At 37.2% G+C, this 20,525-nt stretch overlaps 1 protein-coding gene across 4 annotated transcripts in view; it reads right to left on the bottom strand.

Annotated features, from left to right (window-relative positions):
- Window positions 1-20,525, bottom strand: part of ptprea (protein tyrosine phosphatase receptor type Ea) — a 68,949-nt gene that overhangs the window by 34,696 nt on the left and 13,728 nt on the right. The window lies entirely within an intron of this gene.

Consider the following 20,525-nt stretch of genomic DNA (forward strand, 5'->3'; position numbering starts at 1 on the left):
AAGAAACAAGAAATAAAGGAAATTATACTTTTGGTTTGATAATACTGGCTAAATGCCTGAAATATAAATCAGTCCTTTAAAGATCAAGCTCTAATAAAAGCACATCACTTGATGAACCAGGCTGCCCTGGATACCAACAAAAATAAAGCCCAGAAAAACAGCCCCCCTTCCTGTTGATAAATCTGACAGATTTGCAACATAATTTAATATAAAGCCTCCTCTTCTCTGTTTGCCAGCATATTTACTTTCATCCATGATTTTTTTTCCCTGATCTCGGTATTTTACTCTGTGCAATAAAAAACTGGTACAAAGACGGTGCATTAGCTGCAGCAGAGATGCAGTTTGGTGCCATCTAATAAATAAACCCTTTGCTGAACCATGGGGGAGCAAAAAAGGAGGGTAAGAGGAGGAGGAAGAGGGAGTGCAATGAAATGGGGACACAGAGCGCAATTCATCTACCTGGGAAGGCCAAGCGGCCTACGGAGCCTCTCTGTCAGCTGTGTGAAAAATATGGCAATTATCTTTTTTTCCTAAAGATCACAGCAAAAACTCAAAGCTAGATGCTTGTGGATATTTTTCTGCAACTTAGCTGTTTTCAGAGTTTCAAGCAATGTGATGCATGCCTTGTGGTTGCGATGGTGACCGGATCGTCAGGCTGGGCACACAGAAAGATGCGTGTATGTGTTTATCTCTCTTTCCTGTTTCTCTTTTCTAGGCTGCCCCGATAAACTAATGGACACATCTCCAGCAGCCCCCCCACCTCCACCTCCACCCACTCGCTCACAGGAAATCGGGGAGAAAACATGCAGTCAGCATTTGCTTCACGACATCCTGTTAAATGAGATGTCATGCTTGAGGATTATCATGATAGTCTCACAGGGGCAAAAGCTAATTCTGGCAGAATCAAGTGGGGAAGGAACAAAAAAAAAAAAATAATTAGGATCACCTCATCAATCCTCTGTGATTTTGAATTTGTTTCTCATTTCCTGGAAAGCATTTGCGTAGGAGTATTTGGAATCAGATACAGTCTCAGGGTTTATAAATAAATAATATGAGGTCTGACAGAGGCGAGTCTGATCTAGGAAGCTGCTGAATAATAGAAGAACCTTTCTTTTATATGACCAGATGCAAGGTATTAAAAGAGAAAAGCTGCTACACCAAAATTTCTGAGTGTAGAATATAACTTGGCTACGCAGAATTTTGTTGCATTTGGTTAATGTAAAATTAATATAAATCTACCAAATGAATAAAAAAAAATTATATAAAAGTCATAGAACACTTTAAAAAGTCCCAAAGTCCAGTAAGGGGATTGTTTTCAATACTGCAACCAAAATGAGCCTGAAAAAGCCTAAGATCAAGAGTTTATACACATTATTGAGAAGCTCAAATATGAATGAAGAACATGATGTACTTTTGAGAAGACTCAAAAAAAAAAAAAGCAGAAAGTACTAGTATCCACATGTTGATATTTCTGTGCACAGTAGTAAAAGACAATGTATATATTCAAAGTAGAAATGATAAAAAAAAATTTATTGACTATATATAGGACCACACTAAAATGACACCTCAAACCAGATCATCACCTGCAGTGGGCTTTTATGAGAATATGAAAACCCACAGAGGATTTTTCTTTTCTGCAAAAATGTGCAGTGCAATTTTCTTATTGTTATTTGCAATAGAAAGGCAACAATTACTCCTGGATCTGCTAAGATCTCACAACTAGGCAAGGCCTGGTTTGTGGCAAAAAAAAAAAAAGAGAAAAAGAAAAAAAAACACTAAAACACACAGTCATTCCCTTACTGTGTTTTAAAATCTCTTTAATGAGATTCCAGAGAAAAGTACTCACCCCTCCCTAGCTGCTCATAAAAATACCAGTGGCAACATGCAAGAAACTGGTCATTAATTATGAGTAGGATTTGACTGCTGTAATGCCGATAAATACTATTCCACCAATTATTGAGAAGGGAATAAATAATCTGGCATGGCATTTTTATTGATCACAATTTTTTTAATTGATACTCCACTTTTATACTGTTTTATCATGTTTTGAAAGATGCATGTTTTATTTCCTAAATAAATAAAATACAATCTTATGATTGAGTAACAAATTTATCGTCTAAATCCGTGCCACTCAATGGATGATTTGTGTCTTCATTGTAAGTAGCCAACAAACTTTAGTTGCATTACTGCCATCTACTGGACTGGAGTGTGTGAAACAGTTTTGCTGAGAAAGGTGCGATTAATTGAGATCTGTAGACAGTTCCATGTCTACCAAGTCTAATCCCTACTTGCTGCAGCACAGCTAGCCTTTAAAGGAAGTTAGAAAAGTAGCAGCTAAAAAAAAGACCTGTCAATTTAAAGTCATTGCATCATTTATTTTTGACATTTTGTTATCTGCGATACAAATGCATTAAAGTAATTCTTCCATTTTACTTAGGTTTATTTATACTTCTGTGTAGGGATGAGCAATGTCTGTAGAGGCGAATCACTCACTATTAGGATTTAAGTTCAACTTCAGCACAACAATGAACACTGCAGACAGATGCATGGATTTCTGCCACACCTACAAATATATACGTGTAAACAGACACAAACATGTGTCTCTTTGACATTTCCATCTCTACAGGGTAGTGGTCAATCAGATTAGAGTATCACACAGAGATCTCTGTGTGTACCAAAGCAAATCCATTTATAGAGATAAGCTTTGAGGGCAGTTGCTACTACATACCCCCTCACCCACTGAGTGTGTATCAGCCTAGACCAGGGGTGTCCAAACTTTTTGCAAAGAGGGCCAGATTTGATAAAGTCAAGATGCCCGGGGCCAATAGTTTGTTCGGACATTTTTTAACTACAAAAGTGTCATGCACTTATAAAACAATTTTCATTGTTACAATTATCTTTATTTTTCAAATGACAAAAAAACCAAATATAAGCCAGTCAGGCAGATGAGAACAACTCTAAAAACACAAATTCTGCTTTTGAAATACCTTAAATTTACATGAGTTTAAAAATATCTTTGCCTCAAGAACATTTTAAACAGGTGTTATAAGTAATGCAAAGTTGTCTGTTATTATTAAATCTTAAAACAAGTGAATTTTGCTCTTGTCATTTACAATATCTTTCAGAAATTAATAGTTTTCATCTACAGGTTCATAACCAAATCTTACTCAAGAGTTTAATAAAAATAAGTGCCATAAATCCAAGTGCATAAATGTTCTTTTGGCTTTTCGCTGCTGATAGTGACAGACGTTACCGTTCAAAACACTCAGTTTCATGTCCTCAACTCTCAGTGCCACACTGTTACGTGCCAGGCAAACATTTGCAAATTCTTGCTTCTTCTCAGGGCAAATGTTCTCCACCATTTTCAAAACACAGTTTTGATAAATGTATCTTCAGTAAAAGGTTTGCCATGTTTAGCTATTAACATTAACATCGTAGCTTGCTTTGGTGGTATTTTCTTTTGACTCAGGCCCAAAGAAATCGCTGTTGTGATGCCAGTGCAGCTTGGAGCTGCTTCAGTTTTTCAGCACGGTCACTCCCTGTTAGCTTGTTGTATGTGTTAGCATGTTTAGTCTGGTAGTGTCTCTTTACGTCAAAATCCTTAAACAAGGCAACCGTCTCATTACAAATTAGACAAGCACAATTGCCTTGATTTTCAGAAAAGAAGTATTGTAATTCCCATCTCTCTTGAAAGCGGCGGCCCTCACTGTCAACTTTCCTTGTTTTCTTTGCAGTGGCCATGGCAGAAATGAGTGGAGAGGGGTTTGCTGCACGGAGGCAGAGACTGATAGTATTAAAGTGGTGCTGCCACCATTTGGTGAAAGGAGGAATTACAGTTTCAAGTTTTATGATTTATTTATTCTGTTTCACAGTGCAGGCGGGCCATAAATAATACATTATGAGACCGAAGCTGCGGGCCGTATGAAATCTGACCGCGGGCCGTGATTGGCCCCCGGGCCGGACTTTGGACATGCCTGGCCTAGACCATCAGTTCAGAAGAACAATATTTACAGATGAGCTCTGACTTGTCGCTGCATGTTACATCAAAAAAAAAAAAAATGTCTCCAGCAGTTCAGGACCTCCAGAAAGGTCACGAGATAAACCTTTAGACCTCAGAAGATAACTAACCAAATAAGTACATAGTAAAGAGTTTTAAAAACAGGGTTTGTTTTTTTTTACTTTTTACAAGATTTGTAATCCAATACCAGATATATTTCACTTTTAAGGGGCACAATTTCTTAATTTTAGGATAAAAAAAAAATGCATAAGCTGTTAAAGTTGTGGTATGTATTTTCTAGGAAAAATAGTTCCCTTTTATAGCAAAATCTGGTATCTTATCATCAGCTATTATAAAAATGCTGCACATATCAAACATGAGTTAAAAGAAATTTGATCTTGAACTAATTCCAAAAATACTATAATTCCCAAGAGATTAAAAATTAATCATACTTTCTTGACTAATAATTATCTGACCACTTGAGGGAACTCCCAGATGGTCAACTGATCTTTAAATATGACAAAACGAGACTGTGATGTTGCAAAAGTAGTATAATACTGATTTCCATACCTTTGATCCCAACACACATGCACTATTCTGAATTGAAGTGCATCAAACAGGGAGTGCATACTTTGAAGACATGACAGGATTTGATGTCCCTCAAAATCTCCTTTAGTTTTTCACTTTCAGGTCCGCATGACACTCGTTTCTCAATATGCCAGCATATGGCCCAGGTCAGGAAACACTGTGACAGCAGCTTTAAGATGTTGAACTTCTAAGATTACTAAATATTATTGCAATAATATTTATATTGTATGTTTTCTATTGTTTTATGTTGGATTAAAATTCTTGCATTAATCTTTTAGAAATCCCAGAGTCTAGTTTTATTACATGGCCTCAGCATAGCAAGGAAACGACAATGAATTATACTGAGCAAATGCAGCGTCATTTGACTAATGAAATAGAGTAATTAATTGAAGACAACTTTCAAATAAGATTTAAAGTGGATCATGCAGCAATCTGGTACCAGTTCACCATGTGTGGATGTCTGAAAACCACCAAGGCAAAGTGTGATTAATGTGTTTACAACCAAACCTGAAAGGGGGAAAGAAGATCCCATTTCCTCAATGAAACGTGGAGCTGGAGGATTTGTGATAAATAGCACATGTGACCTAATGTGATATAGGAATATAAAGCTGTGCCTGTGATTCTGCCCTATATTTACCAGAGCAAGCAGAGAAATGGTGAAAAGGAAAGTAATTTGTGAGGCGAGACAGATCACCTGTCCATCTGAATTTTAAGCACACCGGTGTTATCATGGCTTTCTGTCTGGCTGAGCACCAGCATCTGGTCTTTGGCCAAAATAAGCAGCATGTGAAGTGATAACATCATAAAGAGGCTCTTCTGAACTTGGCAATCCATGTTATTTTCAAGTGTCTGGAAATTTTCTTTAAGAGCCAACGCGAGGTAAGAATATTTACAGAGACTGAGAATGTGACAGACTGCATCAATAGTGTTATTTAGATGGCGAGGAAGGTAATTGAGAACCCGATTTAATACTCATCTGTGGTTTCCTCAGATCAATACTCAATACAGTGATGGAAGATGTAAAAAAAGGTCAAGAAAACAAGGATGTGCTGCTCAGACACAAATAACTCAAACAGTTAAAAAAAATATATATACGTATATATGTTAGGTTATAGGCATTCGTCTATCAGAATAATAAGACGTTATTGCTCTGGTCTGATTTGTTGGTATGTTTGCTTGTTTGGAATATCTGTGGGAAGGTGCAATATGTGTTTCTTATTGAGCATATGTGTGTTTTTTTTATTTTATTTTATTATGGCGCAAGAGTTCAAGATTGGTTTTATTGTGTCTTCTTCAGCTATGGCGGCAACTTTTCACAGCACATGGAGTCCAAGAAAAATGTCCTCTTTGGGAACAATCAATCAATCAATCAATCAATCAATCAATCAATCAATCAATCAATCAATCCGTTGCGGATGTCAGATGGAATAACAGATATTTTTTTAATAAAGATAACCACTAGGGGATTTTTTAAAGTTGTTTTGTTTTTGCTGCTTTTCCATAGAGACTTTTTTTTTGGAAACTGCCAGATGTACTCCCTTGTCCATTTTTTTCAGACAGGTTCTGTAAAATAGATTATTTAAATAAGCTTCAGACATTTTATTTTACATAAACTCAAGAGAAATATTTAAAAACTGAAAGAGACCGGAACAAACAGGCAATAATATGGGAAAATATGACCGGATATCCGTGGGTTATTCAAGATTGTGAAGTAAATATAGTTTTCTATTTAGAGTCAGAACTTTTTGTCCAATAATTTGGGATAAGAATAAGTAAAAAATCTTTAACCACCTCTTCTTTAAATATTTTAACTCTGCAGAGTCACGGCTTCTTATAATCATTTAAAATAGATGTGACAATTATTTTTATTTGATTATTTTTGCATATTTGTCAAGTTAATGTTCTAAGAATCAAGTATAGCAACAATTCCAACAGAAGAGATGGACCAACATGAGTCTGAACATGCAACAGTGTCTACTAAACTGGGATTTCAGTTTACATTTACACCCTTAATGATATTTAATCCTCCTTGTTGCAGATTGTTGTCTGTATGACTCAGTAGGCAAAATGTAACTTCTAAAAATTGAAGGAGGCTCCCTCTGTTTATTAAAATCCTTCCTCCAACGCACCATACAGTGTACAAAAGATTATATACTGTTCTAGTATAACAACAATAAAAAAATAGGATAAGTCTAGACAGTCTGTCAATCCTATTCTCAATTGTAGGACCCAGACATGGCCTACAGCTTGCCATGGGATGTAAAAAAGCAGATCCTCAGTTCATTAGAAAAGCTGCATGGGAAAACACATTATTCAGCTTTCCAAGCAGCAATCCAACACACATCCCCTCGGTGGTGGTGTCTCCCTTATTGCTTTCACATCCTCTCTCAAAGCTGTGGCTCGGAGCCACTCAGACAGGACACAGTCAGGATTAAACTAAGGATTTCCTGAAACATCTATACTCCATAAACCCCCGTTGTGGTAAATATTCATGACAGAGAAGTAGCGAACAATCAAGGACTATGTAAGAGTAAAAATATGTGATCTCTGAAGCTAGGTGTGTGCACATCAGGCTTCATGCCTCGTCTGTCTGAACAAACTCGTCTGAGAACTGAGAGTTTTCACACATTCGAGTGAGAAATCAGTTTACTTCACACAAAATCTGTCAAAAAAAAGAAACAGGAGTAAAAAAAAAAGCACAAAAGATCTAACCTGTGAAGTATTACAATAATGCTCTTTTCAGGAAAAGCTTTCTTAAGAATGTCAGCTACTGAAAAAACTGACAACACAATGGGTTTTTAGGCCTTGCTTTTAACCTGTTATATTTTGTCATTTTACAGCCACAAACGTCAAGGTATTTTATTAGAACTTTCTTAGTATTACATATGTCCAGAAGAAGCCAATTAAAAACTGGTACACTTTTCAAGAGTCTGTGGGCCTGTGATATCAGTGACATGCAGTGATAATTATACATTTACCAAAAAAATAAAAAAAAAAATAAAAATGAAAAACAGAAAAAAACAAAGACTAAACAGATGCAATTTGTTGACACTTTTTTGGTTTTCACAAGTAACACCACACAATATCCTGATAAAGTTAAGTCAGTTTCTCCCACACTTTCCCCGAACACACCGTCCCAAAAATGGAATATGGTCATGGCAGCGTCATGCTGTGGGAACACAGAAACTAGTTAAAGTTAATGGAAAGATAAATGGAGCCGAGACAAGACTTAAGGAAAACCTGGAGGTTCACCTTCCAACAGGACAACAAGCCTAAACATAAAGCCATAGAACCACAATAAAGAGGTTTAAAGCAAAGCATATAAAGGTGTTAGAATGGCCCAGTCAAAGTCCGGATCTCTGAAAAACTTTATTCAGTAAAACTGGCCTTAAGCTATTTTGCATAGAAAAATAAGCAGAACTTTTTCTCTTGATATGTAAACCTGGTAGAGACATACAGAAGATGAAATGTGACTCTAGCTACAATGAAAAATTGGGGATGAGTACAAATGCACTCCACATTTCCAGATTTTTACTTTAAAATAATTTTCCTTCTACTTCACATTATGACTAAAATCCTTAATAAAGTACACTAAAACATTTTGGTATAATGTGCAGACGATTAGGGGATATGAATACTTATGCAAGGGACAATATGCAACAACTCAGCTTCTGATGACTGTCCCTGTATGACACATCTAACCAACCAGAAAGAACCACAACTTATTACATCACATCCTGTGTATGAGCTCTGACCTGCAGGCAAACGTGGGAGTATAAAATTAGCTGGACTGTGAGAACTAGACAGGCAGAGGTAGAGTCCGTCACTGAGGCAGAACACAAAAGGATACAGGAAAAATAAGAAAGAAAAAAAACAGTCATAATTGGAACAGCTCAGAGTCCCTTCCTGTCGTGTAGCAACTCTGGCTACAATAACACTCATATTAGGTCAGCGCTGGTTCTCATGTGCAACACATAAACCCAGATTAGAGGGTGAAATTCCACACTTAAGATGTCTAATGACGGGTTAGGACTAACAAGCAAAGTATTAGCACTCTAATGGGACTCAATTTATAAAGAGCCAGACCAGAGGGAAGAGAAACCAAACACAGAGCCTGGTTTCATGCTCCATTACACAGAAGCACCATCTTATATGGATGAACCACTCATTTTCTTAGTGACTTTTCACTAATGGAGTGAAACAAAATAAACGCCTAGAGGAATAATAAGAGCTCGTTTTGAATATTTGATGCAGTTGTTAAAAAATATATACATTTTTTTTTCTCACTTTTACACTTGATTTGGAGGAAAGAAACTTAATTCTTAATATTTGAATATCAGTATTTCTCAGTGGATGGTGCAATAACTTTTCCACTAAATGCAGGTGGTTTTGTTAAACGGGACTTTCCGACTACAGCAGCAGTAACACGAACATGGGGGGAGTTACTTTCACATTATGGAAGCTTGTTGAAGCAAGCATAACAAGCGATTCCTACAGATTTTGTGTGCTGTAAGATGATAAAGTAAAGCCATGAATAAATACATATTCTTGGTCTAAAAGTATGGATTTACAATGCAATGTGCACAGACTGAATAACAGTGAGGAGGGACTTTAAACCCCCCGCACAGGCCTTTGCAATCCATGCGTACAAATCACAGGGTGGGATTTTAAAATAGTTTCTGAGGAACAGAAGTGGCTGTTTGTGTATGCAAGTTCAGATCTGCTCATTTTGATAAAGGTAGTTCAAGAAAAATGCCAGAAAAGGTGAGCGGATTTGACATGTACCAATCAAAAAGTCACTTTAGTTCACAGGCATTTAGGATTTTTGAAATCATAATCATTTGCAATCCCCTGTTCAGAATGGGAACTGAAAGTTGGGGTATATGACTGATCCTTGACACTTAGTCATAGAGTATTTTGTTGAAAACACAGATCAAGAATTAGATTATGACCAAGGAGAAACGGATTTCAATTATCCTAACCTAAACCTTTAACCTTGGAACTTAATTACCCCGAAAACCTTTTTATGTTTACTGTGTGTTTCTACTGCTGTGCTGCAAGGGAAATTAAATCCAGTGTTGCTGAACTTCACCAGTAAAAAAAACCTATAAAAGTAGAAGACCTACAGCTTCTACAGTTTCCACTCAGTTCTTGGTTTTTTTCCAGTTGTAAAGCAGGAATATTTAAAAGCCTGAAATACTGTCAGAAATTTAGGTTCTTACAGTATTACAACACTGGGTGAAAAAGCATTTTAATGATTTAATAGCTTCTGTTGGAAACAGAAAAGCATAACCACAACTGTCACCAAAATAATGTGGTGTATGTTGTCGTTCTTGCTGTAATGTCATTTATAACATAGATTTACCATTCTGGTCATTTTAAAAGTATTTTCAAGTGCTTGTAACATAGGAAACAACTTTATACACTTCATAAATGTATTGGGCAGTATCATACTACTCTGTGCTCCACTTATCTGGAGAAAAACTGCAGTTTTTAAACTCCTGTCTATTGTGTACCATGCTGGATTTGCTGAAATATCATCACTAAGTGATTCTCTAGGTAATCTGTAGAGGAATGTTGATAGTTAATGCTATGTACACTAATCACTAAAATAACATGGTAAAGACAGACTCCAAGACATCCTTTTTGTGTTTTAAATTAGCAAAACCCTTTTCATTTTAATGATTACTTTCTCTGAGATACAAAATAGGGTGGGAAGTCCCTCCTCCTAATATTTATAAGCTATTTAAATAATGTTTGTTGCTAATCAGCTGACCAGCAGTGCACAGCAACAGATGAGGAAGGGACACTGCTGTAGTTCTCTATGCTTAGAGAAATCTCTGGTTACGTTAGCACACTCTCTGGTACTTTAAGCCATTCAGGAACACTGTAACAGAACATGATAGTGGTTTTAAAACAGTAACTCTTGAGTTTTCATGTACATTTCAGCCCATGCCTACAAAGAAGTTCAGCAGCGATGGAGTTCAGTGTTTGCCATATCGGAGTAAATAGGACCCCAAAACTGGACAGGAACAGTAAGATGAGACCATTAAAGTATTATTTTTAGATTGTATGACAGCAGTTAGAGTCTAAAACGTAGGTGGAAAAATACAAAGTTTGTGGAAGGCTAAAACTTTAGATAGATTTGAAAAAAAAAAAATGTAATCCACCCTTTAAATTCTGATAATTGCAGTAATGCAGACTTCTTCCTACCAAATACAGAAACCATCATCCTTCCTCCACAAATCTCCACCCCAAAGATGGAGGGTATTATAAAAGCACCACGCTGTTTTTCTGGGGTAAATTCCTACTCTGGTAATTTCTATTTACCCTGGTAGATGTTGTGGAAATGGAGTGGTATGAAAAAGAACCACAAAGAAGTGCCATCGCTCCTGTAAAAGGTTGGTGTGGTGGAAAAAACTGGTATTTGGGGAGCAGTCAGTCACAAGTTCTTAGTTAATGTTATACTTGGAAGCTTGTCTAAGCAGAATATTTTGTTTTAAAAAGATGAGCACTGTTAATGACTTTTTTTGTAATGTTATGAATGCTAGTCTGTCACATCAAATAGTGAGTTAAAGAACATGCAAAATCTTGAAAGTCTTCGTTTAAAGAAACTCAACTATGATTTCCCTTCTACTGCCCAGCTGGCCAGCCCCTTGTTTTTCTGAATCCTGGCTGGGACAGGAAGTAAAAGCTCATAGGAAGAACATGCTGTAAACCTAAATCAACAGGATGCGGGTGATTCACAGGGCAACATCCAGTGCGCTTTGGAGCAGCAACTGAACTCGCCTATAAAAAAAGACCTCAGTCCTCTTTGTGTCATTTTCTTCAAAGGCATCACTCCAGCTGATCTAAAGCCAGTGCTATGTGCATGAGTAAATACTACAATCTAGTCATCAGACAGAGGAGAATTTGCACCCCCACCTACTTACTCTACGCTCCTTCCAGGAAGCAGTCATGTAAACACTCTGCTGCGTCGTCGAGGTGCAAAATGAGGACCAAATGGATCACGTTTGAGTTTCATGTCCACTACAAACAAGCCTGGGAGAATTTGAGCCCTCTAGAGGACGGAAAAATCAAACAAAAACTGCAATTCCCTTTACGTCTCATTATCCAGGATTTTCAGATTATAGATGCAAAGCCACGTTGTTTAATTTTAATCCCTCCTGTATTGGTGTAACAACAAACCTGTAGGGAAATCAGGGTTGAAAAAAGGAACGCCGAGAGAGAAGCTGTGCTACTTTATCTATAACAGGTAACAGGAAATTGACCACTCAGCAGATCATCTACAGTAGCTGCTCCAGTCAGCACGCCGACTGATGGATGGCAAGTCACACTTGAGCGGCGACACCATCGATTTCCTTCCCATGCGACCAGAGACTGCTGATTCAAGATAATGTAGCATTTTAAAAGGCCTTGCTGGTGGCGTGAGGATAAATTCAGCAGATGAAGCTGATAAACGAACCGAGGTTACATCTACAGATGAGATTTATTTTTCCTGCTCAGGAACGGTCTGTACAGTAAATCACCGAAAAGGTCTTCTGTTTCTAATGAAATATTGACAACTGTGTAAAATTACAGTCAATGCATAAGACTGATATGGTTGTCAGTAGAAACAATAAAAAAGGTCAATAGTGTTCAATATTAAATTTCAAATGAACCAGATTCACAAAAATACCTTTTGTTGTTTGCCTGGTGTTAACTAATTTTAAATTATTGAATCTTTCAGCCTAAGCAATGACTGAATGGTCAGAAACTTTAAAAATGCCAATTTTTTCTAATCAGTGAACATACCATAAACACCAACATCCTGTGGTAACAAAATCACTCTTCAATTTTCAGCATCAGTGAGGTGTTTATGGAATAATTAGAGGAATAACAGAGAAGCTATTTAAGTGTAAACTGAATTTTCTACTAAGTTTTAAAAGGCATTTATGCAGTTCATTAAGACTGGAATGAGAGAGAGAGCGAGACTTTGAACAGATAACAGTAAGGCTGAAGTGAGCACAGCAAAGTTGCTCTGTTTTGCCCTTTTGAGCCATCCATGCCTGTTTGCAATGGAGAATTCCGTATTTTAAATGTTGGCAGCCTACAAATACATTCTCTAAAAATATGCATACGGCAGCTGTCAATTAGCTATGCTAATTGCTAACACCAGATGCTAAAGACAGCCAAAGTGACAGACATCATAAAAAATAAAAATAAATCAATCTCTTTGCAGCGTTCTTTTTCCTTCTTTAAATAACATTTTTAAAGCAGTTTGAAATATTTAACTTAAAAACAGGATGTGGAGAAAACTGTAGCAAAGAGCTCAACGTCCTGTATTTTTAGCGCATATCCAGCACACATTATCATAGACTTTAAATTATAAACATTCACACAAGCCACCACTGATGCAAGCAGATGCACATCTTACAAATTCAGAAACGACAGGAGCAACACAGCATTGATTACATAAATTAAACATTGCAGGAGCAGGTGTCTCAGAGCGGGCTGTCAGTGTTGCAGGTATCAGGCTTGGCATTATTAAAAAGATGTTAGCTCATCTGAGTATCCTGAGGATTACTGGTGTGGATCTTTATAAAGAGCTGTAAACAAAGGCTCCACGTGCTCATCTGAGGAGCAAAGATAAGAAAGTGAAAGGAGGGGGGGCTGTTAGGGTTGACTGCCAAGCTAGCAGCTGTGTGATGGATTTCACATGGATCTATCTCGGCTTCCCTCCGCCATGAACAAAGAGCGCCTTCCGAGGAAAAGCCGTGGAGGGATCATCTATTTTCCATTCATATCAATTGCCCTCACAGCAGGTTCTGCATGACTGCTCACACCTCATGGTTCTTCAGCATGCAATTATTCTGTTTGTCAGACACACAGAGAATCATAGGTGGGCATATTTTTGGAAGAGGGGAAAAAAATTGCAAATATGCAAACATTTTTCTTTGCTGAATGAGTGAATGTAGAAGCAAGTGCAAAAAGTGTGCTGCCATTTACATCCCTAACACCATCAGTCTCACTTTCATACAACAGAATGACGCAAGAGCAGCTCAGAATATCCCTAAAAAGATCTATATTTTGACAGATTTATTTAGGGTTCTTCACATTTCTGATGTGAAATTCTATACTTTTCCAGCACTAAAATTTCCAGAGTTCTTGGACAGATGGGTGGCAAAAATGGATAAATGCTTAAGTGGAAAAAAATGTGAATGGATTAACAGTCAGATGAATACATAAACATAGATGGATGGATAAACAAATGGATGGATAGATTGATCAATTTTTCCCCCAATCTTTATTCATACGTTGAAAAGAGTTTAGTCATATTTCATTGTTTTCCAACTAAAGGTTTGGAAAAAGATCCAATATTTTGTTCACTTTCTCTAAATAATAAAATCCAGTTAGTGAGCAGAAGAAAAATAGAAACTTAATTATCAAAGGCTACAGCTCACGGCATGCAAAAAACAGAACCTCTTATGATTTTATGACAAAAGCAGAACGCATCAACACACCAGCAAATGAGAGATACAACGTCAAGCTCTGCAAAGGGTCGAAAATTCACAGCTCAAATGATTTTAATACTGAATCTGGATCACTGCGGCAGCTCTACGCCTACAGATTACTTGTATCCCAGTCGCAGCAATCAAAGACAATGGCACTTTTTGTCCCCGTAGAACCGACAGTACCAAACAGTAACAAAGACAGACTCTTTCCTAAACGGGTCAGGAGTGATTAGGCAAGCGGCACAGAGAGACTTCAGATCTCCCAGAAACAAACAGAATTTGGCTGATTATGCCTGAACCAACTGCAACTCGCCTTAACAGCTTTAACTGGCAATAAATGATTTAACAGTTTGGCAATTAGCCATTATATAAATTGGCCTGTGTTATGAAAAAATCTTTAATACACACAGACTGCTACCAGAAACATGCATCTGTGATAAAAAATGGCACCCAACTGTCTAGACATTTTTGCATAGCTTGTGATGACAGCCTAACCATCTTGGCTGCTGCGTTTGTCGTCACGCTTTTGATGCATTATTTATTAGCCTCCCACAGAAAAGTCACAGATTTTACACAGACACATCTGAAACTGAGCTGAAATGGAAGCAGTGAAGCACATGACAGTGTTGTATTGGCAGCAGTGCTGTTTATTTCACTACAATCTCTGACAAATGCTCAGAAACAGGCGAAATGGGATGGTCAGGTTTATAACCAAAACAATGCCTCAGAATGGCTTTCTAATATCACTTTGCTAAAGCTTCATGGAGGCACACAAGGTAGCAAAATCGGGGGTTGGCATTATTTTCCGCCAATAAAATAAATACGACTTCAAGGGATAAAATCAAAGCAAAGAAACAGATTAAAGGACATCTGCTGCTCGAGGAGGTTGAGAGAAACTCTGAAACAGATGGAAACAGGCTGAAGGAAAAAGAAAAAAAAAGACTAGAAATCACTCAGGGTGACCTGCCCTTGCCCCGCAAAAACAAATGACATCAGAGTAGCTGCCAATCAGGTGATGTGACACAGACAACGGCTGTCAGAACCCGCCCCAGCTTTCACTGAAGACTTATGAAAAGCTGCAGAATGCCTCGCTCTAGGAACAACACAGATCAACACAGAAATGCCGATTTTAATACACACTTAGATTACAAATTTACTAAGAAAATTCAGTAAACAAACAAGTGGGGCTTGCAAAAATGTGTTCAAAAACATCGCTTGAGTTGAGCTATTCTGCTAACAGCAACCCGGGGTGTTTTTTTCTGCTCGCTGTAGTAAAATGACACTTCAAACGTTCCCTTCATGCCCGCTTTTGAGAGGAACACGGTTTGTTATTGCAGCAACCAACACCATGAATCTACTGACAGAGATAGTTTGAATTTTATTTCAGAAACTGACAGTTTCTTTGCAATAGTCCAATGATAAAATGTATTTACTGGTCCCATGAGATAGAAATAAGTGGATAGCTTTATTATCTCAAAGCCAACCAATCTTGGTATTAAAGATAAAGATAGAAAAGGAGTAAAAGAGGAACCCCGGATATTTACTGGGATTGTTGACCACAGCCATGAATAAAATCCACAAATACTTGAGACTCTCGCTTATAACTGCCTGCCTTAATAGTTTAATCAACAAATATATCTTAATATACATCAAGTGAAAATAATCTTAGCACTACTGCAGAAGCTAACAGCCATAGTTTTACCTCAGCTCTTAGGTGTACAGCCAATCAGCAGCAAGGAAAATAAGTGGAGCTCCTGGATTGGCTGCTTGGCAAATGCCAGTCAATAACATGTCAAAAAGCATTTTAAAGAGGTATTTTAGCTTCTCAAACTGCACTTTATTTTAGAATATTATATGAATAATCTCGATATAAGTAGATTTTCCGCAAATAATTTAGTTACGTTCCTGAAAAAACATCTGCGAATAAGCAGGGCTAACCAGGCGTTTGTATCTTACAGCTACAAAAATAATCAATGTAATATTAACATGCATAATTTTAGCAGCAGAACATTTGTTGCATGTCTGTTACTTAATGAAAACCATAATGTCACTTTACACTTGTTAAAATTGTTGTAAATATTATTTAACTGCATGTCTGAATATGGGAAATAACTGTCAAATGGCAAGAACTAGAGATAAAATAAAAAATCTCTTGTACCAAAATTCTCCCCAAACAAACAAACAAACAAACAAAATAACAAAGCTGTCAAGCCAACCATAAGTGTTTTTTTCTTTAAGCCATAAAAACACTCAAATGTCAGTATTTGTGACGGGTCACTGTGAGCAACAAGCAGGAGAAGTTGGACCCCGTCATCGAGTGAGAAAGTTGTTTCTAAAGACATCCAGAGTGTTTGACGCCAATATTTCTGCCCCATGGTGACAGATGACTGACATCTGCAACAGACAAAATGTCTAAAACCTTGATATGTGACGAGGGGCTACACAAAGCAACTCAATTCCCCCGAGATAAACACTACTATTGCAGGCTTCTCCACAAGAGCTGGTCATTTTGCTCCTGTTGTTGGTTGTTTTACTTCTGATGGTTTTGTTGTTTTAGGGTATGAACAGAGCCATCTGCAACCAGACATTTTGTACTGAACAATAATTTATAGCCACAATACCTACTGTGACAACCAATATTTTTTTTTTTACTCAAGAGTAAGAAAAAGTGGTTTGATGATTAAACTAATATCTATATTAACAGGAGGTTATTTAGGTTTTACAAAGGGTATTAATCTGTCATTCTAAGTGTTAGCTAAGCCAAAGAGGCGTTTGAAACAATAAAAATTGGGTGCAACAGTATGTTTTCAAAAAATACTACACAATAAAATCTACCCATACAAGTATATCCACTCAATTCATAGAAATACTTACCCACCAAGTCATCTCCAAACTTGTGAGATTTTGACAATAATAAACTGTACCCAACGCGAGGCATGTCGTTTGGAGGCGAGCTGCACAGAACAATTGATGAATGCTGTGCCGCTGTGAAAACATTAACAAATGGCATGCAAAAGAAAAAATCGGGTTATTGTTGGAACGGACGATTCAATGCATAAAAGAGGATAATTAAATTTCTCCATTGTTGGATTCAAAACTACGACTGTTAGATAATATTCACCATGTTGTTGTTGTTGTTGTTTATGTTACAGTGTGAGTCAGGAAAAGGCTGATTGGTGAATCTCTGGACAGAGAGCAAGATTAGAAAAAGAAAAATATTTGTGATGTGCTTGGACAAAGCAGACCAAAATTAGAAACAATTTTCCTGGAACATTTATCTATTGAGTAGAGTGCTAACATGTTTAATACAACATTTTGATTCTTACCCCTCAAACCTGCTCTTAATTTCTTATCTTTAATTATGAAAACTCAATGTTTATAAGTTCTTGGTTAGTGTTTGGATGGATTTTTATGATAAAGTTAAAGAAAAATATTCTAAATCATTGCTGTGTGGTTAATTAGGAAAAGTTTGGGTCTCTTTTCACAGCGAGGCTTCAGTAACATCAGAAATGCTGAAGAGAAGAACATCCTTGTAACATGGCAACTCTGGACTGCATTAACACATACTGTAGCTACCCCTTTAATAACCAGCAACACAAATAAAAAAACTGGGTTGTGATCTTGCTGGGCAAGTCAAGGATTGGATTTAAGCAGCTTAAAGTTGCACGAGAACAACCAACCATTATTATTAAAGATACACTAATGAGAATTTTCCTGGTTGATACAATTGTTTGGTCTGCTCCAGGCTCCTGGATAGAAGTAGTAGTTTTGAATCAAACAGGAAGTTAATTACAAGATTTTACAAGAGGCATCACAGCATATGTCCCTAATCTTCATCTAAGTTTTTAAAATTAAATACAAAAATGTGCATCAAATTACATGACATTGGTTGATGCACTAGAGATGCAACAACCATTTGACACTGCATTTAAGCGCATTACCTCTATCATAGAATATGTATGATTTTTCTATTATCTTCTACATGTTATAGTCATGAGAATCAAACAAGTAAAATCACAGTCAGCAGGTTAGATTTAAAAAGAAAAATGTGGCAATGGATTTCAGCCATAAAAGGCCTAATTAGTCCATTTCTTTATTTTATTTTGTTTTCAGATCAAGATTCTGGTCCAGTAAAAGTCTTGGACTTAGGATGTGCCATTAGATATATATATATATATATATATATATATATATATATATATATATATATATATATATATATATATTCAAAAAATATATAGTCAAAAAATAAACCCAAACAAATTAGTAAAAAAAAAAAAGGCAACTGAGCTGGCACAATCCTGCAGTTTCTGGCAAGCTCTGAGCTTTAAGAGATGAGATCCAAGAAGCAGGCAGCCCCCTGCCACCAGGAGCCCAGCAGGATTTCAGGGAAACCTAATTGGACACATGCAAATGAAAGATGTGTTAAAAATTCCTCTTCATGAGGCGGAGGGACCCATTTTGACACAAGCAACCGCAGCTCCGCGTTTTTCATCCTCCCAGTTATGCTTGTGGTTGTAGTTTGAAGTTGAAAATAATTCAAATCCACACCCTGTTTTTCATTCTCTCGTCCCCTGCTTCTTTTATTTCTCATTCGTAGCTTTCACCCAACCCCCCCTCCCCCTCAGGTATGTTGACAATAACTGATTACAGGCAGAGGAATGCAAGGAGAAATGCATGGCCTGAAGCATCTATTAGATATCTGACTCCACCCTGACATGATAGCACCAACATGGGTGGCAAAGCTATAAAACCAGCCCCTTGCATCACCTATTTCTGGATTTTTGGAGCTGATCAGTGACAGCCATGGTGGCAGCTTGTATTATGACACTCCTGCTGGGATGTAATGAAAACAATCAAGCAGAGACGTGGGAGCGCTAGCTGTTTTTCAGGAACAGAAGGACTAAGTGCTTGACTACACAAAAATCATGTATAGTCAAGCACAACGTGTCGTAGTGCTTTTTGCTTTTTGTGTATTTTTGTGTCGTTTAAAACGACACAAAAATACATAGTACATTTTATATACGTATAACTGACCGTTATACATTAAGTATATTTTATGATTAATAATATTTATTTAATCTATAAAGAGACAATATATGTGATTTTTTTCATCAAAGTGAGTGGATGTAGCTAACAATGCTCTGGACAATTGGGCTAAAGTGAACCTGCTGTGCAGATTAACCAAGAAGATGCCAGGAGTGAGAGCAGTAGTGGTCAAAATGATGGAAATAAATGAGAGGTGAGAAAATAAAGAAAACTGTTACTTTTGTATCAGGAGAAGAAACCAATTCTCTATTATGACTTAAAGGAATCACGTCGATTCCTTTAAGTCATACTTAAAGAAAAGGAGACTTGTATGAAAAACCGCGATATATCCTAACCTGGCCCTGTTAATGAGATAATGTTAGAGTCAGATGCGCTGAAGCAGAGAGACATCTAAAAGTTGCAGGACACCCGTTCCTGAGAGCTGGAGTTTGAGACCACTTTATTAGAGAGAATAAAACTAATAGAAAATTCCAGACGTCTGGGAAATTAATATCATTTAGAGTAGGAAAAATGCACTTTCATTATTTCTGTATTTAATAAATAATTGCCAGATTACAATTAATTTAAATCCACTATTTATCTTTTATCTAAGTGATTAAACATGACTGTAACAGATTATTTATTCATTGGATTGCAGCACCATAGGCCCTCAGTAGCTTCTGTATAACCACAAAATAAAGAACCACAGTTTACAAAGAAAAACTGTGAAATCCAACTAGTCTGCAGACATGAATTTAAAGGCATCTCTGTGACTGGCTTTGCAGCTAACTAGTCCCCCCGCTGAGGCCCAGCTGCTGGATGCGATAGTACAGTAATGCCCTGGAAGCACCACAAAGCCTTTTATTTATTTCCTGTTGAAGATCAGCCAAGCTGGACGGGCATCGCTGGTGGCTCAGAGAAAAGCATCCAAGCGTTAGACTTGCTTCAAAATGCTGCTGGACACAACAAACCGAACCACTGCCCTAATTTAATAAAAACAATAATAAACACAACAGATCTGGGTCTTGAGTTAAAGTCAAACAAAGCTAGGCGTCTTCACATCTGCTGCGTTCTTCTTCTTCATCTTCCTCTGGCTTATCCTAGGCAACAACAGAAGACTGAAAACAAGGGAGTGCTGAGAAGGGAAGGCGTGTTCCCTCTCGAGAGACAACAGATCTGATGATTGAATCTTTTCCCGTCTCTTTGTTGATCTCCCCTCTCTGCAGCAAACTATTTATACTGTACTATATAAAACGGCAGCCATGTGTCACTCTCCGTTGCCTGAGAGTGTTGAGTAGCATATAACCAAATGGGTCTGTCTGTAAAAATTAAACAAGGATTTACTCTGCATAAAATCCGCCAATCTGATCACTCTGTACCAGTCAGAGCACAACGTGTGGCTTCATTGTTTAGCTCCA

This window comes from Xiphophorus hellerii, chromosome 10, assembly GCF_003331165.1.
Source record: "Xiphophorus hellerii strain 12219 chromosome 10, Xiphophorus_hellerii-4.1, whole genome shotgun sequence".
NCBI classification, from domain to species: domain Eukaryota; kingdom Metazoa; phylum Chordata; class Actinopteri; order Cyprinodontiformes; family Poeciliidae; genus Xiphophorus; species Xiphophorus hellerii.